General features: G+C 39.6%; 1 protein-coding gene and 1 long non-coding RNA gene across 5 annotated transcripts in view; one reads left to right on the forward strand and one right to left on the reverse strand.

The window, feature by feature from the left end:
* Positions 1–24,946, reverse strand: part of rnf220a (ring finger protein 220a) — a 453,324-nt gene that overhangs the window by 384,714 nt on the left and 43,664 nt on the right. The gene's annotated exons all lie outside the window — the stretch shown is intronic.
* Positions 7,159–13,580, forward strand: LOC140736904 (uncharacterized). The gene is made up of 3 exons (XR_012101023.1): positions 7,159–7,244; positions 11,894–11,957; positions 13,114–13,580. It is a non-coding gene; the product is annotated as an uncharacterized lncRNA (long non-coding RNA).

Below are 24,946 nucleotides of genomic sequence, written 5' to 3' on the forward strand. Positions count from 1 at the left end.
GTTTTATGTCTTATAACTGCTGTTATAACTACAATAAAAGCTCTTATTTTGAAATCTCCTCTACAAAACAGACAACTAATCCTGACTAGCCCGTTTCCTTTATTTCAGACATAACTGGAAAAGCAAAAAAAAATCAAAGGGGTTTGGAAATATTTCAGACATTCATCTCTGTTTATATTAGACTTATCCAAAGATTTCTCCTACTGCAGAAACATTTGCATTATGTACCCCCTCAAAACATGAAGATACTTCATGTTACATTTCTTGTACCTCTGCTACATTGCACTTACTTGTGGTTTTAATTGTCCACCAAACTAGCAACTTTTTGCTTTAACATTCCTTGATCTTTGATTACTAATGCATTCTATAACCTCACTCTTACCCATCTCCTTCCTGGGACCAAAGTAATTGTGCCATTCTAATTAAATGACACATATAATTTATATCCTCTGTTATCTGTACCTTTGTGCCTGCAGTGCTGCAGCAAGCAAGTTTTTCTTTGTGTCCGTCCCTCACTGGTGCATTTGACAATAAACTTGACTAAATTTAAATAAAATTGGTAATAATTCTGTGGAAAACTTACAGTGCAGCGCATCAAACTCTTACTAATGTGTCTGTCTTACAGAATAATTTGAAATTAAATTTACCATCCACCACTGTGAACAGGTTCACTGGGCAACATAAGAATTTTGCATTTTAACTAAACTTTTTCAATGCATGTGCTGTCCTCTGCAGACTTATCCGTAGCGGTCTGCTATAAATAAAAGTGGCAACAACAAATTTAAAGTCTCAGTTTTATTAAAATGATTTATTTTTCTTCCCTCTCACTCATTGTTTCACAAGGTGTGTAAGAGCAGACACTATAACAAAAACAAAAAAACAAATGCTATGAAATTGCTTGTTGCAAAGCCATATTTGTAATGATGGTACTTTACATTTAACAAGTTTATACAAACAATTAATGATACAAAACTTAAAATAAGAACCTAGTAAAATATGTGTTTTTGTAAAATAAGAGTTTCTAAAATAACAGTTTACTATGATATGGCCCCTAAAGAGATATAAATATATGTAACACATACAAATTGCTGGAGAAACTCAGCAGGTCAGACAACATCTATGGAGGGGACTAAACAGTCAATATTTCCAGCTGAGACCCCTCATCAGGATTTCCAGCATCTCTTGTGTTTACGTGCAAATATACAGTATGCAATTCATTTGTTCAAAATAATTGTCCAGCTATTTCAGTTGAATCACTAACCATTGCAGATAGCTTTACCCCAATGCTAAACAGCAGAAAGTAAATTCAAAAGAAAATGCTGTGAGTTTATATGGTACTATTTCACAGTATAATTACAGTACCTTTGCCTTTGTAAAGAAAGTGCATTTCTGATAGGAGATGTGCTCTAAGACAATACAGCTCACTGAATTAATGTCTTGATGTTGTAGCCTCCTCTCCAATCCAAAACAGATTCAGATACGACTTTTATCTGTCAAGACTCAATCGCTGAATTGATCAGCGTTCTTCACTTTCAGAAAGGACTTTATTTGTGTCATGATTATATCGTACATTTTCAAGACAGAAATTTTAAAATATATACTATAAAAATGTTTTGTATATGTATGTTTGTATTCTATTGTTAAGTTCAGAATAAAGTGACCATCAATTTAACTTACTTGTATTTTGAGAAGAAATTAAATGAATCAAGAATACACTGAAATGGGAAACTTAAATCCCATTAATGAGATTGCGCAATATAGTTTGGCCATTTAACTTGATTGGTAAATAGCAAAAAAGAGGATGTTAACTGTTAGAATTATGCTATTGATTAACATTGCTTCAGTGCACGAAAAATTGATCTCGGTTACTCTGGTCTCCAAACCTCCTATTACACCCACATTCACCAATCTCAATTTACCAACAGTTTTCTGAGCAAAAGTCTTTCAAAACTCTTCATGTTTTAGGTTCACATTCCCCTTTTCCCATATCCAGCTGCTACTCTTCCATATAGTGTGCCACCACAAAATTCTGAAGGTGTATTGCCTGTGGAAACACAATTTAGTGCTGACATACTTCCACTTATAATGAACAACAGATGGAATTTATGTACTGCTGTTTTAACTTTGATCATTACCTCTCCCCATGCTACGCCTCAGTTATTTAGTCCAACAGGCAGGTATGGAGCATTCAGTTTCCGAGATGTAGAAAGTGCACGTTAAAGACAGGAAGTGACTTCTTCGTTGATGTTTCTCAATGTCATTCTCTGGGTTTTTTTTGTTTCATAGAAACATAGAAAACCTACAGTACAATACAGGCCCCTTGGTCCACAAAGTTGTGCCAAACATGTCCCTACCTTAGAAATTACTAGGGTTACCCATAGCCCTCTATTTTTCTAAGCTCCATGTATTCATCCAGGAGTCTCTTAAAAGACTTTATCGTATCCGCCTCCACTACCATTGCTGGCAGCCCATTCCACGCACTCACCACTCTCTGAGTAAAAAAAAACACTTATCCCTGACATCTCCACTGTACCTTCTCCCCAGCACCTTAAACCTGTGCCCTCTTGTGGCAGCCATTTCAGCTCTGGGAAAAAACCTCTGACTATCCACATGATCAATGCCTCTCATCATCTTATATACCTCTATCAGGTCACCTCTCATCCTCCGTCGCTCCAAGGAGAAAAGGCCGAGTTCACTCAACCTATTCTCATAAGGCATGCTCCCCAATCCAGGCAACATCCTTGTAAATCTCCTCTGCACCCTTTCTATGATTTCCACATCCTTCCTGTAGTGAGGCGACCAGAACTGAGCACAGTACTCCAAGTGGGGCCTGACTAGGGTCCTATATAGCTGCAACATTACCTCTCGGCTCCTAAATTCAATCCCATGATTGATGAAGGCCAATACACTGTATGCCTTCTTAACCACAGAGTCAACTTGCACAGCTGCTTTGAGTGTCCTATGGACTCGGACCCCAAGATCCCTCTGATCCTCCACACAGTCTAGAGTCTAACCATTAATACTATATTCTGCCATCGTATTTGACCTACCAAAATGAACCACTTCACACTTATCTGGGTTGAACTCCATCTGCCACTTCTCAGCCCAGTTTTGCATCCTATCAATGTCCCGTTGTAACCTCTGACAGCCCTCCACCACTATCCACAACACCTCCAACCTTTGCATCATCAGCAAACTTACTAACCCATCCCTCCACCTCCTCATCCAGGTCATTTATAAAAATCACGAAGAGTAAGGGTCCCAGAACAGATCCCTGAGGCACACCACTGATTGATTTTGTTAGATTATTTCTTCCCCATGAATATCTATCAGCAAAATAACAAGAAATATCAGGTTCCTTCTGCATTTTCATCCAAATTAATCCATGGTGCCAGAATAGTAAATCAGAACCGTGCAGAACAGAAAGCTCCTTCACCATTCAAAATTCAAGTAAAAAATTAGCGCCCTGAACTAAATTCTCACCCTCTTTTACTGATGCAGCCACCAGATAAGGTTCATGTTGTGATGGTGAAAAAGTTATAAAAAGAACTAACGTGAAACGGAGTAGATGATGAAGAACCTGAAGGCTTGAAGACCAACAACGAGACATTGAAAAGGATATCCAGCAAGGTTCCAATATAAACCAAACAGTACTGCCCAAGTCCCATGTGCTCACCAGGTTAGAAAAACACGGTCCCAAAATAGGTGATAATGCTCATCGCAAAAACAGGCAAACCTGCCAAAACACCATCTATACCCTCGCTCCATTTAAAAACATTTCCTACATCAAGCTGCGTTGGAGTGTTTATTTTTCCTTCTTGAATTTATTTACTCATAGTTCCCCCATATGCAAAAAAAATGTTCAAAAGATTTTCCTTTAAAGAGAAAACAAAGTTCCAAGGGGGAAAACAGATGGGAGAGTGCTTTACTGGATACCCTGTAACCAGTGTGCACCACTTTCGTCACGTTAGTCAATTGATACTTTGTTTTACAATAATGCCAGTTGGGAAAAAAATGACTAGATTATAGCTGCATTATCGTTTTCCTTTCCTTAGTTGATGGCTATAACCACAGAATGAACTCTGAGACCACCCTGATGAAACCAGATGATCATGCTGGAAATAAAAATGCAGGTCCCACAATATTCATCCTTTAACAGTGCCCCTCTGTCTCAGGGATAGTGGTTGGGGATAAGATGTATGTGGAGGGTACTGCAAATCAGGTTTTCTTGTATCACAATAAGAAAGGGTGATATCACCAGTTACCAATGCGGTAAGCATGACATGAAAAGTCAGCATCAAATAATGTCTGCTTTTAATATACCATAAAGTAATGACATTTCACTCACATCTAATGTTTCCTTCTTTCAAAGGGAGTGTCAAAGCAGACAGCGGGGAACCTCACATAATGGACATAATGGACTATTTTCTATATTTGAACTTGGACGATATACAGTATATTATCAGGATACTCAGTCCTGAGGTTCCATTGGATTCGAACAACACCCGCCAGCCAGCGCACTTTCAGGGACAGTTAATGGGTGGTGCTTCTCAGATCTAATACATAGACTGCGGATTGAACCAAGGTCTTTCCCACTGTATACAACTGCACTTCTGATTGTCTTTGGCAGCTGAGCCATCAAAAGATCCAATGCATTTTTATTTTGCCTGAATTTAAAATGCGAAAATGTGAAGTTGATTTAAAACTGTCTCCACAGCAAATCAATTCAAATCAGACTTGTGCAAGCACGTCCAACTGAATCCCAGTATATCTTCAGCCACCTTCCTTCCCTAAGTAACAAAGTGCCAATTACAATATTGTTCCAGCACCTCTCAACTCACATGTCCTTCTGACTGACTGATCAGACTAGTCTGTGATGTTTGTGATGTCCCATACAGTGGAAAGTTCTTTCAACATTCACTGGCTGAATTCATTTGTGAAAATGGCCAGTTAGTTGCCTGCTACAAGAAGTATAGTCCAGCAGCATCAAAACATTTGGTGGTTAGGCTCAGAAAACTGCAAAAATAAAACAGCAGTACAGGGTTGGGATCATTCTTCCTTAGAAAAATAAACATTTCATTTTTTTACAGACAGCAGAAACACTTTCAGAATTTCTGGAATGCCTATAGATTGTTCATTTAAATTTCCAGTCACAGGAAGTAACTTAGTTTTTAAGAATCAAAAGTTTGGGAAGGAAAAAGGTAAAAATATTATTTTAAAAATTACCAATTTGCAAATAAACTTTCCTTTTCATCTTTGTGTTCTCTTTGCTTATGGTTGGCAAGTTAAGCAAGGACAGACAGATGAAAGGTTTCAGCATGAAGAAAATATTCTCAGCTAAGTTTATAGCTCCCTGAGTGATACAAAAATGACAATATGCAGGCTGCTCAAGCTGAGTAAATAGATAACTGAATGAGGCAGGCGAAGAATCTTTAGTCCTTTCCAGTAGCAGAAGCAAGAAAAAAAACTCAGGCAATAAAAAAAACCCAGAGCCTGAGTAGCTGCCTTTTGGATTTTTCTCGACAGCACGTTATAGATCAGACAGCAAATTGGAACTCGCAGCTAATTTACAGTGTCAGAAAGTAGCTGTAAACTGCACTTCAGTGATGGCAGTGCGTAAGGAGCCAGAATCTGCCTCTCAGCAAGGCGTCATGCTCTGCCAGTCAGCGACTGCGACTCCTGAGGTAGTCTGTTTAAGCATTAAGTCAGCTGTCAGGTCATCAGCCTGGATTCCAAAGGTGGGCTGACAAAAATCAATATGTCTCCACCAATTTTTCATGGGATGAGAAGTGCATAAAATCTTTGTTTTGACAGGCCAATGGGGTAAAAAGCACTAGATCACCAATTATTTCTGGGTAAATAATGGCCAAAATTAGAGAGCTGCAGCAAGCATGCTTTCAGGGGCACAGTGAAGACGCTTTAGGCTCCTCTCTCTCCCTCTCTCTCTCTCTCACTCACCTCCCCCCCCCCCCCCCCCACACACACACACACACACCAACAAGTAAAAGCAATAAGTTTCATCGTCCGCTTAGAAACTGGGCAGAAACTATCCTGGTTATGTTCTTTCTAGTCAGTTGTACAGTGCAAATAATGCATCAGTGTTTCTGTTTTCTCTCTCCTCTCTGTTCCGTTCACCTTCCCCCACCCCAATTTCCTTTCCAGCACCTTCCCCCACCACCCCCCCATCCCCTCAGCGTTCTCCTACACCATTATTTCCAAAGAGACCCAATTTGTCATGTCATGTACAGATGCGAACCCTCCTGCCGTAACTGATGGGGAAGAACCACTTTCCCTTCTTCATTTATTTGCTAGCTGCACAAAGAGCATACCAGTCCCGCAGAAAGCTGACAATAGCACCAGCAACAATCCTCACTGCAGGTGTCACAGGACATTAACCCATGCTTAACTACGAGCTCCATAGAAACTTGGGCAGGACTGCAATGTGAGCAGCCCCTAACCTTCAGAAAGGAACGAAGACCCGGGTGGTCAGACGTGCCATCTCATCAAATCTCCCAAACTGTTTTAGCTAAAGCAAGCAATATAAAAATAATTCAAGCGGAATCTTTTCTCTCCCTCAATCTTTAACGGCCATTTTCCATCCCTGGCATTCAGAAGGCCCTTATTGTAGGATGGTGGGGAGCAGAGTGTTGGCAGGCATGGGGAGAAGATAACTTTGGCAGTGTGAAGAAGCAGGAATACATTGCTATATGTGCTTGATTTATGGGCATGTTAAATCTAATTTTATTGTATTTTGTATGATTGTGGAAGTGAATCGGGTGCTACATGATCCAGCTTCCATGAAAAATGAACAGCATTTGAAAATTACACAAAGTGTGTGATTTTCAAGCCAGGTTTTCACACACAAACACAGACACAATGGTGGGGGGGCGGGGGGGGTTGATAAGTGTGTGCAATGGTATCAGATGCCATGTGACGCCCTTTCAAACCGTCAGCTGCATAAGGATACCTCATAGGTTTAAGTTTGCTGACAACACCACAAATCAAAGGTGGCGATGTACCTCTCACTTAATGTCAGAAAAACTGAAGAGTTTATTGACTACAAGTGAAGGAAACCAGAGGTCCATGAGCCAGTCTTCCTCAGGGGATCAGAGGTGGAGAGGGTCAGCAACTTTAAATTCCTCGGTGTTATCATTTCAGAGGATCTGTCCTGGGCCAGTACGCAAGTGCCATCACAAAGGAGGCAAGACAGCACCTCTCCTTCCTTAGAAGCTTGTGAAGATACGGTATGTATCTAAAGCTTTGACAGACTTCTGTAGATGGAGTGTTATACTGACTGGTTGCAACATGGCCCTCGTACGGAAACACCAATGCTCTTTACTTTGATAATGAATCTACTGTTGAACTTTTGAACCTTGAACTTTGAAAAATCCATGGACACGTGTAGGTACTGGCTTTCATAGCACTTATGAGGCTTGTATTCACATGACTTCAATGGGCTGGTGACTGGGAATTTGATTTCAGCGGGTTCCCTTTTGAGGTCCACGCTTAGCTCTCATTTGCAACTACCCCACTTCCCTCCCTCCTGATCCTCATGGAGAGGCTACCCCACCACCCTCCCTCCACAAGGTACTCGCCTTTGTCTGAGATGCCTTAACCCGCTGATCTACCAGTCCAAGCAGAAACCCCCACTGGCCTCTCCAGCCTTCTTCAAAGACCAGCCCCTTCAATACAAAGGAGAAACTGCAGGCGGCAGATGTTCGAATCTGTGGTAACTTACAAAGAGCAGGAGGAACTCATCAGGTCAGGCAGCCTTCGTGGACAGTGAATGTTTAGGGTCGAGACTCTTCAAATGAAGCTAATCGATCCCTCCCAAGTTGCTGCCAGACACATTGAATTCCTTCCACATTTTCTGTGTTGCACCATGAATACAGATATTTGACTGGCTCCCTTCTCATGCCATCATAGAGTTCAATATTTTGACTCTTTTGTAAGTTATTTTATGATCATAAGTTATGCTCCCACATTTAACCCATGGCCAAACTTTCTGCAATGCCCCACCAGAGAATTTTACTATATTCAACCCAATTCCTTCCCCATACAACACTCAGCAAACCTCAACACAATCCAATCACTAATTACATTCCCTCCCAATTCTTATGCCTGGTTCAATTCCTGAAAGGAACTTTGACCCTCCTTCTCCAGCCAGGGCCTCTGTCACTGCAACCATGCCCCCAACTCACCCCCACAATGCACAAATTGTATTCATGTGTGTTCAATTGTGCAAAGCTTATTCCATTGTGCATGACTAAAACATTGCAAAAAGAGTACCCGTGGAAAAAACGCACTGACCCAATGACCAATCTACCTCCCTGACACTCAGCCAACGGGTGGTTTAATGCACTTTTCGATACATAAAGATTGTTGAGGACTTTTCCAGTAAGGTCGAGGGAAGGAAAATCAGAGAGTTAGAATTCAGATGTCTAACTACTCTGCCATTGTCGGTAGATCTAAAAATATCAAGGGGTCATGATGAGAAGAGCTGGTCATCATGCTAACATACAGGCTGAAGGAGATTGCTGAGGTGGAGACCGGTTAAAAAAAATGATGGAGAAATTTAGCAACCAATACAAAGTGTCTGAATTCAATGCACTGGCATGAAAAGTTGTGATAGGACAGTGAGATGTAGTGATAGCTAAGTGTGTCTTACAGGATTCTAACACATAGTGATGCAGGCACAAAATAAATCAGAATCAGTTCAAGTTTATTGTCACTGACACATGTCGTCAAACTTGTTGTTTTTGGGCAGCAGCAGATTACGATCTGTAAAAAATTACTATGCTGCAATGAGAAGTATTTATATGGTAAAGAAACAGTGCAAAATAGTGAGGTAGTGCTTATGATTGATGGACAGCTCAGAAATCTGATGGCAGAAGGGTAGACGCTCTTCCTGAGTTGCTGAGTGTGCCATCCTCTGGCTCCTGTACCTCTTCCCTGATGGTAGTAATGAGAAGAGTGCATGTCCCGGATGATTGTTCACTTTAACTGGTTTTCTCCTATAGTTTTCCATTACATACAAGGTCCCAGCCTTACTGTATTCCTGCTTCTGACATGAAAAAGGTGGAGAAATACAGGGACGAGATCAAGAGCCTTGTAGCTATACTTCACTGCGCAACTTGCTGAAAGCCCAGACGGTAAATAACGCTCATACAAAAAGCAGAAGAAAATTCTTTACTATAAATCATTTCTCTGTGAAATAATATTTGGTTTTCATAATGAGTCTCCTGAGGTACATTTTGGAGCTGACATCGGGCTTGTGATGCAGTGATCTGTAGCAGTGGGAAACACTTTACTAAAACTGCCTAGCACTCCGTTATTTTTAATGCAGTTTATTCCAGTTTTGTCAGATCAATTATTAATTTTCCCTTGTTTTTGCTATTATGAAGTTGCACAAAAATTAAAATCAATACATGAGTAAGAAGAAATAAAAGATGAACAAAAGATAATCTATTCATGGGGGTCAAAGTTACATACTTGGAACATAATCAAATTCAAATGATAATTTCCTTTAAAATTATTTATATTTTTTAAAAAATGGGAAAACTTGTAATTGCAAAATATTATGTTTCTTAACAAAACATAAGTATTTAGTTAATAATGATTTCAAATTGTCACACTGAGAACTAAAAGATTTTTTTTCATATTTGCTTTACAAATGGGTACACTTCCCATCTATTTTACTAATGGGAGTAGAGCGAGCAAGGAGAAAGAAGATTGTAAAAATGTATCTATTAGAGCCTATAGAATGAATTCTGGTGCCTAGTTGGATCATGTTTTTATTAAAGTATTTCAAGAGCCTTCTCAAAGAAAAGCTTCTGCTCAGCACACCTCCAACATACTAGCATTTACTGTGGGAAGAGTGTGCACTTAAATGCTGTCATAGCTTGTTTGTGTCTCCTCGTCACAGAAGCATAATAAAGCTGTTGTAATATACTAGAACTTGTGTGGTCTTCTGTGTAATTTGCATACTAATTACCAAGTGCAAATGAAGGGAAAGCTGTCTATCGACATACAGAGCTTGATCCCTCTAACAAGCTAATCTTGCATGTAGTTAACTTTGATATACAACCTCTCATTAGTATTATAATAAAGTACATGAAACAGCCATAAAACGTTATATACTGCACAAGTGTTGTTTTCATACCAATTATCTCAAGGCATATTTATTACTGAAGTGACTACATGCCCCCCTGTGTTGCTTTGGGGTTATAGGGAGGAGAGGGGGGGAGTGGTGCAGGAAAGGGGAAGAGACTTGCAGCTTCTAGCCTGTCAAGTAGAACTCGTCAAAAGGAAAATTTGGAGTCAGATTTTATGGATTCCACTGATCTCAGCTGTCGCAATTGACGATGCACAGCGGGAGCACTCCTCTGCCTAACAATATAATGAAAGGTATGATATCAATTCTCCGATCAGCAGGGAGTGAATTCAACTTACACAATCCTCTCTCTCGCTCACTCACTCACTGAATAGTTCATCGTTTACAAACTGCAGGCACATTTTCATGAAAATGAAAAGAAGCAAACACTACTTTGCCAACTACTTAGAGAAAAGATTTTAAATCCTTGTGGGTTCAATTGATCTTAAAACCATTCTAATATACAGCTTTCAAACAGAGGGATTAAAATGGATCAGAGGGCATATGCAGTCTCCGACTTGGGTGTGGAACAATATTAGATCTTTTGTAACCGATTAAAAAAGACAATAGTGGGATTTCTAAGTCTCAACTCAATGTTGTATCAAAATGATTTACTTATCTTTAAGTATATCCAAAATCACTTGGCATTTTTAAAAATTGCTAATCATACATTACTCTTTTTTCCCCCTCTTTCTTCGTATTCATATCCCAAGTGTTACATGCTGCTCCTTAGGTGAGAGAACAGTGATGCATCCTGCTCCCATGACACTGGTATTACCACTCTCTAATTTGCAAACAGGAGATGCACCAGAATTACCTAGGTTGGCTTGCTCACGCTCCTAACACCTCTGATGGACTCGCTCCCTGACCCATCGTTTTATATCATTAGTGTTCTATCTCACAGTGAATAAAAGGAAGTGAACAGTCATCAACTATACCAGTATCTGCACAATCTCCAAAGTTATAAAATTATGCTGATTATGTTAAGAATGAATATACTTTTGGTTCTGCATTACTTTTTGCATTACTTATTTAATTTTAATGATATATATATACACACAGTGCCTTATAGTAATTTATAGTATTTTTATGTATTGCACTGTAATGCCACTGCTAAACATCTCAGTGATATTTTCAACACGATTCTGATTCTAAACAAGGGGCACATTTGGAGTCCTTTAATGATCTACAGTACACCTATCTGAATGCTGATTCAGCTACTCTAACCTTGTAAGTGCAGACATAGGATAATTTAATTTCAATCGGGGTCCTATTACTTATTACTTTAGTAATTAAATGTTTTTCACTTTTACATGTGCATCCATAATGTAAAACAAAATGCTCACAATACTGACAAAATGGAAGCTGTGCCAGTGAACAGTCTGGTGGAAGCGAATTAAAGTAGTTAAATTGCTTTCACAGTTACAGTGCCTCTGACATGTTCAAGTAGTGTGTCCTATTGAATAAGGATCAGATTGTTCAAATTCCCTTAAAACAGAATCACTTAAAAGATAGTAAAGTGCTTGCAGTCCAGCAGCATGTTAATTGCAGCTGTTATTGTCAGTAATTAGGGCAGCTCTTCCTTTTTCCAAACTGGGTCAACAACAGCCTGTTAAATTAGAAAGAAATCAGAATGAAGATAGTGTCTCTTAAGTCAGATGTTTCCTGACCAAAAACATCCTCAATCATTTCCTGCTGGGAGAATAACCTGTTCGTCACTAAACTTTGATCACTTTTCAGGGTCACATTCCTGCCAGAACTTCCTCATGCAACAGCTGTGTTAAGTCACTGCAACATGTCTACTGTAAGTATTAGGAAACGGTAAGCCATTTTTTGTTAGTCCTCCTTCACGTATTACATGTTCTTTATGTTATTCCTCTTCCTCAGCTTATAGCTCCATGTCCTAACTACTTGTCATTGTAGGAACATGACTAAGCCATTCAACCCTTTGAGCTTGTTCAATCATGACTAATGTGCATAACAACTCAATATTCCTCTGATCCATATCCTTCACATAGCAAAATTCCATCAATTTGCAGCCTTGTGAAGAAAAAAAGTTCAACATTTCTACTGTGTTTCTTGATTGCATTCAAACTTACAGATTCTATCTCTGTGCAAGAATACTTCCACCAGAGGAAATTGTTTATTTATCAGATCCCTCTACCACTTCAAATATTTCACTCTTCAACCACCAACTAACTAGAGTTCTTCAGTGAACTTAAGTTCACTTAAACTAGATTTATCTATCTGTCGCCTCTTAGGTCTTAATATCATCCTGATCAATCTCTGCTTTTCTCTCCCCAATGCCATATTATCTTACGAAAACAAGTAGACAATCTGGCCACTCGAGCCTGATCCTCTGGTCAATACCATCATTGAATGTCGCCCTAACTCCAAATACCCTTGCTGAGTTGTAGTGCATAGGTAGGATCTACCCAATTCAGTAATGCATAAAAATTGCCTGACAGTAATTAGATAAAGATAATGCCAGTACATTGTTTTTTTTAAACTTTTTCTACTTCCACACTCCTTCACCTCCTTCCCAAATGGAGATGAGAAGTTCAGAATATAAGAATGCATGAAAACAACGGGTATATGAATTTTTAATAACTTTACAAAGTAGGAGTGTGAGCATTCTGTGTTACTAATCTCTTACCATTTTCAATGTACTATTCTCTTAGCATTTTCAACATACTATCAATTATCTTTCACTACGCAGCAGGCAATTCAGCTCATCAGAACAGTTCCAACTCCCAGCAGAGTAATCACATCTGTTCCATGCATTCTCCACTCATTTTCCTGAAACTGTACCACTTACTCTCTATCTCTCACACACACACAAACACACATTCTACCTTCTTTTAGAACTTAATTACATTAAAGGACAACTTGATGGTATTCCTCTCCCCGCCTTGCAGAGCATTGGAATATCCTTAACATTTTTTCCTGTTTTTTACGAGGCCGAGTTGCAAGCTCAACATTCAACCCAGCACGAATGGAAAACGTGCAAGCAGCCAGCGGGATTCGAACCCGGGACCACTCACCTCGAAGTCCGGTGCGGATGCCACTACACCACCAGCTGGCATAAGGACAACTTATAAGAAGTTGTGTTTGGGATGTGGAAGGAAACTCGAGCACAGAGAGGAACCCAGCCTAGTTCAGGTGTACATGGAAACTCCATACAGACTGTAGTCAAGGTCAGGATCGAACCTGGCTTCTATGGAACTGAGAAGCCACCACACTTAACAGTTGCATCATACAATCACCATTGCCAAATGGAAGTACAAAATGAGCACTATATGAATATTGTGTGAAACATAACATTGTTAGGCAAACAGATCATAAGTGTTCTTACAAACTAAATGTATTGAAGACGGGATTCATTTGAGCACATGCTCTAGAAATACAGTGAAATGTAAACACTATAAATAAAATGACACAATTTCATTTAAGTGAATTATTTTAGAATCAGAACTACAAATTACATTCTTAAACAAAACTCTGCACTTTATATTTTAAGATGTAGCTTTTCAAGGTTCTTACATTTCATGTTTTGTAGTTTGAATAACACAGAATCACTTTTGTTTGCTCTTACAAAAATAGGCCTAATTTAAATCCCATCTTTAATTTTAATCTGAAACACAGTTTGCCTGTTTCCTGACCTCTTGCTCAGACAAAAGGCAAATCAGGATATTATAACTTTTTATCAGTGCTGCACTTTGCTGATAGATAAAACAACATCTTGATAGAAAGCCAGTCACAGGCGTCTTTACAACCCTCCACACATCTGAAAGGCAATCCAGCCACTGCTTTCCCTGATAAGCCAGTAATTCCTGAATTGTAAATGTTGATGACAAGCTATATATTATGCCAGCAATAATTTGCCAAATTTGAGCCTATAATATAATATCAGCAAAATGTCAATGATAGTAATGTGATTAACACCCTCAAATGAAATATTGAACACTGCAGCTTTGGTTGAATGAGGATACAGAGGTTTCTGTCAAAGGAAATCAATGTTGAAAGCAGCCGGGATGGTCATAAACTCACAATAAAACTTGGGCCTGTTTTTATTTCCCACATTTGTGAGGTGAATAGATTCTCACTCTACAAATGACTAGAATAACACAGCAAAATAGCTGTTGGTAACTAAGGAGACAGTGGGATGGACTTCCACTCCCCTTAAGCTCACAATTTGCAGGAAGTCAAATACAAACCTCTGGACTCATGGTGGGCCTCGGTGAAAAAAGAATCCTGTTCTTGACACTTACTTTAAATGCTTTTGTTTTGTAAATAAAACTGCAACTAGCACTCTGCAAGCTAAATGTTAATAACTCTTACCCGGCTGCCGCAGTCCTTCTGTTCACATGTATGTCTTTTAAATATAATTAAAGTTTAGGTGATAAGGTAAAATTTTAAAATAGGTAATTCACAGTAATATTTTAAAACCTGTAGAAGTTAATTTGGTCAAGTGTATTGTGTTGTAATTTAGACTTCTTTTCCGCTCACACTTGCTTCTGAACTTTTTTCCTTCTTTCTTGTGCTCCCTAATTTAATTTGTGGCTTCTCCCTCTTCCCCTGTTTAGTGCCTCCATTTGGCTCTCCTGTGCCATGCACCATTTCCCAGTCAAGGGAAAGAATCAGTGTGGCATCCATTTCAGAGATCTCTGTAACTGTAACAATATTTGTGTAAAGCAAAGAACAGAGATCATTATGTACCAGGATTGTTATATTCTGTCCAGCTGCTAAAGAGGTCAGCTGCGTGTTTTGTTAAGAAGAGATCCAGTTAGAACCAGTTATGAAAGACAGTGTTGAAGTGTTGTACTTCTGTATCGTTGTAAGAAGCAGTCAGAAATAGAGAGTAGTAAGGCCCCTACTTAATTATAGTTATCATTAATCTCCTACTTTGTGGAGAACAGAAATGAGAAGGGGGTATCATGACAAAATTATCGTCTTCCTACAAGGATGCACCTAACTATACTGGCTAAAATCTGCAACTTACTGTGTGTGAACATGCTTTTGCATGGGTGCTGTTCAAACAGAACATACTGAAGAGTTAAAAACAAAACCTAAAATCAGAATATTTCCTTTTCTTTTGGTATATGCCAATAATTTCAAGAGCATCTTTAAAATTAAAATCACATCTTATTGACCATAAGTGAAGTGATAATCAATAGGTAGAAGGGAGTAGCCTGGGAATTTTGTAATTTAGGTCCAGGTGTGGTAATCAACCATATAAGTTCTGTATGAACTCTTAGACTACTACTTTCTGTGATAATTATTGCTTATTCATTACATAATCTTCAGAAATTCAGCAATTGGTACAGGTTGCTTGTTTGCTAAGGATGCCATTTTGGTTCCAAAATGGTCCCTCTCACTGTATATATCCCATGATATTCTTGGAAAACCACAAGTAAAAGATCCAAAGGGCTCACTGTTAATGCATGCCACACAAAACACAATGCGATGTCAGCGGTGTCATTTTGGAGGTTAGTGTTTCAGTGACTGCCCTCTCTTAAGTTCATAAATAATGAAGAACACACCAACTCCCCCCCCCCCCCCCACCCCTCGCTTATCAGTTGCAGGTCAGTTGCCGGTCAACACAGGGAAACAGAAAATGCTGGAGGAACTCCGCAGGTCGCATGTTCAGTGCTTTCTAGATTTATAAGAAATCTAGTAGCAGGTTTGGAAAGGTGTTTTCAGGCCTTGTGCTCGAGCTAATTATTCCAGGCTGTGGGTGCACAAATAGGTGCTCCTTTGGAAACCAGTGTGCCTGGGAGAATGAGCAGAGGGTTCAGACAGCAGAACAAGAGGATAACGGACAGAAAGCTTTCAGCAAAAGACCCAATACGCCTACAATGTCCAGACAGTGACATCCCAACCTTAACCTTATCCAGAAACTGCACGGGAACCATTTGTGTTTCAGTACAGATTTCCTCATGCCTGCCGCCCGGTCCAGCTATAACTCCAACTCGACCACCTCAGACAGCATCGTCAGTGGCCGTCAACATGACAGAGCAATTAACTTCTATGGACTTGCCTCTTCCCAGGCTGGAGCTGGAGATATCTGCAACACCGCACAGTTCAGCTTCCACCATTGTGTAAAGGAGACCATTGACAGGACATTGAAAGGCAGCACTTTCTTCTCTTGTGCCAGAAGGAAGGAGAACACGTGGCTTCACCAAGATTGCAGGGTTCCTCATCGTGCAGGGTGGACTTTTTTAGTCAGCCCATGACGATTCTGCCCTAAACAATGCTGAGAGGGATGCTGCTCCCTCAAAGCCTAGTTGACATGGGAAGTGAATTGTACAGGTCAATGCTGTTTTTGTCAGGATCTCTGCCTGTATGAGTCCACTGCCAGCTAATTTGATCCACCATAGCAAAACTGCACATGCTGTCCATTGACAACACTGGTGTAGAAAATTCAGACAGTGGCATATATATAATAAAAGTCATGGTGCAGAGCAGGGCATTAACATGCTCAAACGATGCTTCCACTGCCTGGATCAGGCTGAAGCCTCTTTTGATGTGACATAGCAGAGGTCACAATTTGTGGGAGCCTCCTGAGCACCACAGAACCTCACCATCCCAGCAATTTGATGAGCTGCAGAAGGGAAAAAGGCAAAAAATGAAGAGAGGAAGTAGGAAGCCACGTGAATAGCTCCTTTCTGCCTGATTGTGCAACACAAGTAAATACTGCCCCAACTCCCCTTTCAATCCTTTGCTTCACCTTCTGTCACTGATTACCGCAGGTACAGCTTCACTGTAATGCAAAAATAACCACTATCGAATTATTTTTCCAACTAAGTTTAGAAGTCAAGTTCTACCACATTCAATAGATTGTTTGTTTGTTTATTTATTGGGATATAGCACGGAACAGGCCCTTCTGGCCCTTCAAGCCATGCTGGCCAGCAACCCTCGATTTAATCCTAGCCTAATCACAGGATGATTTACATTGACCAATTTACCTACAAACTGATACATCTTTGGACTGTGGTAGGAAACACACTTGGTCACAGGGAGAATGTTCAAACTCCCTACAAACGCGGCGGGAATTGAACCCGGGTCGCTGGATCTGTAAAGCGCTGTGCTAACCGCTACGTTACTGTGCCGCCCCATCCAACAGTCGATTAGCACAAGTAGGGCCCGTGGTTGGGAAGAGTGAATGGATGGCACAAATGTCAGCTTGTCCGACAGTGAGGTTGCACAGAAGCCTCATACCTGGAGTTCCGGTCCTGAAATTAGGATTAGCGTGAGGAGCAATTTGCCCACGTACAAGGTTGTCAATCTTCAGAATGGCCTGCTCCAGAGGCCTGTGGTTGAGTACACTGAAGATAGACGTTCAAGATAGGCAAGAGAATTCAGGTCAAAGACCTGCCATGATCTGGAGAGAGCTAGAAAACTATCAAAGCATTCAATAACCCAATCCTGTGATAGATTCTTATGTAATATGATCCTCTGCTGCATGCTGGTGTTCAACTTATTACCTATTAACATTAAAACATTTCATTGGTGCAATAACATGAATCAGCACTGATGACATTAAATGCTCTAATGTCTGATGAGGTCAGTATATCTGACTTGAATGAGGCTGAAGTAAATAAATGATGGCCTACAAAGTTTGAAACAATGTAAATAATTAGCCCATATAAAAAATTAGAATCACCTATTAATACAAGATGTTCAAAGGGGAAAATACTTGTTGCTTTAAAGTAAGTATAAACAAAATATCATTACTACTTTTTGAAAAGGTGTATTGTTTACCTATGCAAAATGTTTTCAGTGTATTTAAAGTGGTGTAATTTGCTGAAGGACTTTCAATTTACCATCACTTGATCTAAGAAGCTGATAGAAACAGACAAATCCAATTATGTCTCTGTGAAAGCATCCACCCTGGTCTTAAAAATCAGACAGAAAGCCAAAAGCGCCACAGGACAGCCCTCTTGCTGTTCATAAATGTCAACACTCAGCAAGCATCTGAGGCTTAACACTTCAGCACCCACTTTTCTTGATAGCACAATGCCGCCTCCTTCTCTCCGTCCACCTCCCTTTAACACATAGTAACCTTTCAACCAAGTGTCTGGGTGATCTTTTAAAGCTGCACCACCCTTTTACCTTTTATGTTAAGGCAGTTTGTCACAACTGTTAAGAATCTTCATTTGTTCCCCTCTTCAAGCTCATTTGTAGTTTCACCTCTTTAAATTTTCCTGCAAATCTTTCGCTATTACATCATATGTTTTAGCCAGCTGTCACTGGGCACAAAGTTGAATGGAGTCAACAGGAGTTATTGCTGTTGAAAATGCCACATCATCTTTTGGAAAGTAGTTATTCTTTAAAAGATTATATCATCGTTGAACAAAGATTGCACCGATCAGCAAGTTATTTATTTATTTAGGGATACAGTCTGGGATAGGCCTTTCTGGCCCTTCGAGCCACGGCTACCCCCGACAAACCCAATTAACCCTTACCTAATCACGGTCAATTTGCAATGACCTATTAATTTACCGGTACATCTTTGGACGGTGGGAGGAAACCAGAGCCCCAGGGAAAACCCTCACATTCCACAGGGAGGATGTACAGACTCCTTTCAGCTGGCGTTGGAATTGAACTCCACACCCCAGAATGCCCTGAGCTGTAATAGTGTCGCGCTAACCGCTACGCTACTGTGGCGCCAATTACGCTAATGCAGCTGTACTAAATCAAATGAATACTCAACTGCATCATAGGTTGCGGGATGGATGTTCACCCCACAATCCTTTAATCTGAGAGTACCATCTCTTGACTTTGGCTTTGTATGGAACAAGTAGGGACTAGGCATTGCAGAAGCAGGAGGTCAATAAAGGTCATCACCAGGCACTCTGCCTCTGCATTCTCCTACTGACTAACCATACTGCTATCCTACAAAAGTTGGGAGTAGGTAAAATCTTACCAATTTTAGCTAAGAAGTGGCTAGAAAAGAGAAACTTCAAATCAGATAAGAAAGTTCTGCATTTTTTAGAACATACTTGCTTCCTGCCCCATTTCAGGAAAGTATTGCCGGCACCACGCTCAAGATGTTTAGACTTTTCCAGGGTCATTGCCACAAAGTTACTGAGGTGGTCCCTGGAATATCCAGCTGTAAAAGTAAAATCAGTTTAAACGCTGCTGTTTGGGAAGGTCTGCACTGCAACAAGTAACTTCGCACTTGATTCGGTCCATGAAGTCAATGAAGACAAATAACTTGCTGACTAGAGTGATGTAGTTGATAAAAATAGACCTGCTTAAACCATCTTCATGTAATAAATTAGAGTGAAATTATAAACTTGAAATAGATCTTTCAGGTCAACCAGTCATGTTGTTACTTATCGTCCACATTAGCAGCAGCTACCCACACTTTCCTTTAATACCTGTATAACTTACTCTTAAAAACAACATGGTCTCTGCTTCCAAAGTTAGCACTGAAATGTAAAGCTCCAAAATCTCTTGTGGAACAAAGTTCTATCCTCTGTGTTACATCTATATCTCCCTCTTCTATACACCTCAACCACTGAAAACAGTCTGCTTTTATCTGGTCCGTTTCATTGCCTTAATAATGCAACTCTCACAAATCATCCAATGATTACATTTGTTCTAATGAAAAATGTTTCAAAGCTTTTAACTCTACCCCGGTCATCCACTTTTCTCCCCTTTCCTGACGGGCTGAAGATACAAAAGCTTGAAAGCACGTACTAAGCTCTCACCAAAGCAAAGGTAATGGAACTGGAAAAGCTGCACAGAAATTCCCAGAAAATAGTTCAGCTACAAACACACCTCAAACAAAAGCATGAATTTTGATGGTAGGTGATCAAAAAAAAGGTACTTCTCAGAAGTGGCATCACAGCCTTTCTTTCTTACTTATCCGAAGAAATTGGGTGTTATTGCTTTTGATATTACTGCCTTGAGACATTGATGCTGTAGACTAATTGTTTGAAAACTTCAAAAAAGAGTGAAAATCATTTGGGCCCAGATTCACTCAAAGACAAGAGAAGAATAAGTACTCTTATTCAAAAGACTTCTGTGCATCAGTTGTAATGCAATCTGAAAACATGATTGACATATTTGCTTACACAGGCTTTTTATTTTTATATGGTCATGAACTATTATACTTTCATATTTTACTGTATTTCCAAACAAGGGAAAGGTTTAGTGAGAGTAATCCAAAAACTATAATACCTGAGTGAAACTTAGTAAACCCTGTTGTTGTTCCTTCCGATGTGGCACAATGGGTAGCAACCTTGCCACTTCTTTGGATTTTTGTCTGCTTTTTATGATGCCAAGTTGCTAGCTCGATGCTCAACCCAGCACCCAACCCTACAAGGAGCCAGCTGGATTCGGACCCAGGACCACTCACCTCAAAGTCTGGTGCAGGTGCCACTGCACCATCGGCTGGCTAGATCTATTTTCAAGCATATACGTCTAGACACAAGAAGATAACCCTATGTTCATTTTTTCTTATTTTGTTACAAAAACAGAAAGATTTGTAATGGTATACATTGAATATTTTTTATTATTAAAACAGTTGAGTGATTTGCCATTCATGGAGGTCTTAAGTAAACACACTTCATAAAACAGCAGAAACTGTTGGAAGCATTTATCAGACCACGTTCATGGAAGAAGAAACAGAGTTAATTTTTCAGCTTTGATGAAGGGCCGTTGCGCTAAAACATTAACTGTTCCATTTCCACTGATGCTGCTTGATGTGCTCAGCATTTCCAACACTTCTGCTTTTATTTCAGGATTCCAGCATCTGCAGTATTTCATTTCCCATGCCAGAGTAACAAGAGTAACTCCAACATTCACTGTTTTGAAAGGCTGACTGTCTTCACCACAGATATAAAACAGATGGCCCTTGAGCCCAAATGCTTTGGTCTGTAGGAAAAGGAAGAGCAGGTTAAACTGCTCAAATTCCTTTGCCTACACAATTTGTAAAAAAATGCTTTTGGGTTCACACAGAACAAATTTGTTAATAAATCTTTGCTTTTCTGTAAATTGTGTGGATGTGCATTCAGGCATTATGTGCATATAAAATTAGGCCACAAGCTTAAAACTGTGCCCTAAATTCAAGCAGCCCCTACTTAGGGAAGATATATTTTTAGAGCACATGCTTGGGAATTTTACAAATGTAATTAATATGCCATCCCTAGGCTAAGCACAGGTGGAGAAGAGAGTTAGGGTTTGTATAACAAGGCAGCTTAAGGATTAATTTGCCAAACACAACTGAAACCAAATCTGACCAAAATATAAACAGAGAAGCTGGAATTTGCAGTCACAATGACAGCAAAACTGTCAGTACTTACTGTGCAAATTTGACTGCAGATCCAGCCCCCACACATCACAGTTAAACACAGAAATCCAAATCTACTATTAGTGATGCCTTGCTCCTCCATTGGGTGCAATACTCCAGTCTGTACAAGTCCAACAAGCAGAGAATTAATAACTTAAGGCAAATTTTCACTTTTTTAGCACTATTCGCATTGCAGAATCGATTGAAGAAATTAAGCATTGTTGAATGAGGTGTAACTGAGATCGTAATGGTCCATTCAATTCCGGGGGGTTAATGTATGAGGAGCATTTGATGGCTGTGGCCTGTAGTCACTGGAGTTTAGAAAAATAAAGGGTGATCTCATAGAAACCTATCAAATATTGAAAGTTCTAGATAGAATGGATGTGGAGAGGATGTTTTCTATAGTGGAGGAATCTAGGGCCAGAGGGCATTGCCTCAGAATAGAAAGACAGATATTTAGAACAGAGATGAGGAAGAATTTCTTTAGCCAGAGGGTGGTGAATCTAGGGAATTCAATTCTCACAGATGGCTGTGGAGGCCAAATCATTGGGTATACTTAAAGAGGAGGTTGATAGGTTCTTGATTAGTAAGGGTGTCAAATGTTATAGGGAGAAGGCAGGAGAATGGGGTTGAGAGGGAAAATAAATCACTCGTGGTTGAATTTCACAGCAGACTTGATAGACGGATGGTCTACGGCTGCTCCTATGTCTTATGGTCTTATGGTAATGGTCTAATTATTATGGACCAACTTCTCTGATTCAGATTAACTAACTTTAGAACAATAGAATATCAATTCCTCAGCATCACAGTTTTAAAAATTCTGTGCTTTTAAGAGGATACTTCCAAGTCTCAGCAAAAGAATAGGTAATGGTGATAATGGATGGAACAAAGACTAATAAAGAAAGGATTCCAGAACGACTACTCATAACAGGTAAGTAAATAAGTTCTGAATGAACTTGAGGAAAAGTAGTTACCATGTGAGATGTTCCATCTGAAAGTGTGGTGCATTCAAATCAATTGCAGCTTTTATAATCAAACTGGAGAAATATTAGAAAGTAAAGAAGATAGAGAGTTGTAGAGAAGTAACAAGAGAAAGGATGACTGGATTGCTCTATGAAGACACAGCAATTATTTGATTAGTTCCATCTGTGCTGTAATGATTCCACAATTTTATGGCTTTTCTGTGATATTCAACTTTTACTTTAATCATTTTGGTATGTCCCATCTTTTCTTGCCTTATGTAAAATCACTAAAAGCAAATCCCCCATGGTAGGCTGATCCAGAGATTAATCTGCATGGGATTCAAGATGACTTGGTGGTTTAGATTCAGAATTGGTTCACCCATAAAAGACAGAGCATTGTGATAGAAGAATGTTATTCTAATGAATAAACTCTTCTCGGGCTTCCAGCCAGGTACAGATATCGATTATAACCAACATTTTGATGACCATCTCTGCCATCTTCAGAAGATAGCAGAGCTTGACATTGAAAGGCCAATTATAATCGGTACCTGTACCTGGCTGGAAGCCTGAGATAAGTTTATTTGTCATATACACTGGGAAAGTGCTAGATCTTTTTACAGTGTTATTCTGCCTGGAAACCCATGACAAGTGGTGTGTCCGCAGTGCCACACAAGCAGATAGGGTGGTAAAGAAGGCATATGACGTGATTGGCATCATTGGCTGGGGCATTAGGTATAATAGAAGTCAAGTTGCAGCTAAAAAAATACTGGGTTAGGCTGCACTTGGAGTACGGTGTGCAGTTCTGATCTCCCTATCACAGGCAGCAAGAATGTGTAGGCTTTATGAAGAGTGCAGAAGGGATTAGAAAGTCTGAACTATAAGAAGATGATGGACAAACCTTGGATGATTTCTCATGAGCATCAGTGGCTGAAGGGAAACCTGAGGGAAGTTTATAAAATTAAGAGAGGCATAGATAGGGCAGACAGTCAAAATCTTTACCCTAGGATACAAATGTCAAATACGACAGGACACGCATTTACAATGAGAGGAGAAAAGTTGAAAGGAGATACGCAGGGCAGGTTTTGTCAGACTGAGAATGGAAAGGCCCTGGAACTGTCTACTGGAGGTGATGATGGAAGCACTTACAAAAGCAGTGTATAAGAGACACATGAATATTCAGTGAGCAAGGTACAGATAGAAGAAATTTTTGTTTAATTCGGCCTCATGTTCGATGCAGACGTTGTGAACTGAAGAGCCTGATCCCATGTTGTACTAGTCTATATTCTAAACTATAGCACATTCTTTTAGTTTACAAGTTTTCCGCCTATAAAAATATTTTAATGTGGTTGGCTGATCAGCTACTTGAAGGCTCCAATGTTGTAAGGCATGAAGGATCGGATATAGACGAAACCAAATTCAAAGTCGCGGTAAATAAGTTTATTAACAATGTGCAGTTCACTGAACATTTTCTGGACAAAATTTTTAAGGTCAGGGACTAGTTTCTCTAAGAAGTTACTTCTTTCTTTCCATATTTTTCTTCCAATGTAGCATCTCACCACTGCTACATTTACCAGAGACAGAAAATACAGTCATTTGGTACTTGATATTGAATAAAGTGTTGCATCAATAAAGATCAGCAATTGGAAAATCAAATCCTGAATGTTAGGAAGCTATTCACCCATGGAGCTAATGGAAATTGAGTCTAATCCCTTCTTTCCCCTAGCACCTTCCCACCAGAAGTTACTGTTTTACAGTGGGACATGGAAACAAGATGCCATTTTATGCTCCCTCCCACTCCAGCAGGAACTGTTGATGAAGAGTGTAAAATGCCTCTCTCACTTAGGCAAGATCAATTAATGTAGTACTTGCTAAGGATCAAACATCAGAACAGGCATTCATATAACAGAAAGGTATGATTTTTTTTGTTAATCGTGTCCCTCTTAATTGTCTCAAAGTGCTTAACAAAGAATTAATGACTTTGAATGCAGTTGCTAAGTAATTCTCCAGGGATGCTGAAAATCTGAAATAAAAGCAAGAAACGCTGGAAATAATCAATAGGTCAAATGGCGTATGAGATTAACAGGGTTGATTGCAGTTACAGTTGTCATAGGTACCTTTGTTATAGGAAAAGGAGGTCACAATAATGATTACATAAGGAGTAATGAGTTGAATGACCAGTTAATCTGATTGTGGAGATGTTGATCAAGGGGTAGGGAGGTGGGGGTGGGGGTTGGTTGGGGGAGCAGTGTCAGTTAGGTCACTGGGAGTGATTATTATTGCTTTTGTAATTATGCAATAACACCTAAAGCACAGAAATTAGCAGACAAGACCTTGGGTTTAATTTCTCAGCCTAAGAACATGTAATGTATGATGCTCTCAAGACTACACAAAGGCACGAGTTGAAAATGATAGATAGATAGATAGATAGATAGATACTTTATTCATCCCCATGGGGAAATTCAACATTTTTTTCCAATGTCCCATACACTTGTTGTAGCAAAAACTCATTACATACAATACTTAACTCAG

The sequence above is a fragment of the Hemitrygon akajei genome, chromosome 12 (assembly GCF_048418815.1).
Source record: "Hemitrygon akajei chromosome 12, sHemAka1.3, whole genome shotgun sequence".
NCBI classification, from domain to species: domain Eukaryota; kingdom Metazoa; phylum Chordata; class Chondrichthyes; order Myliobatiformes; family Dasyatidae; genus Hemitrygon; species Hemitrygon akajei.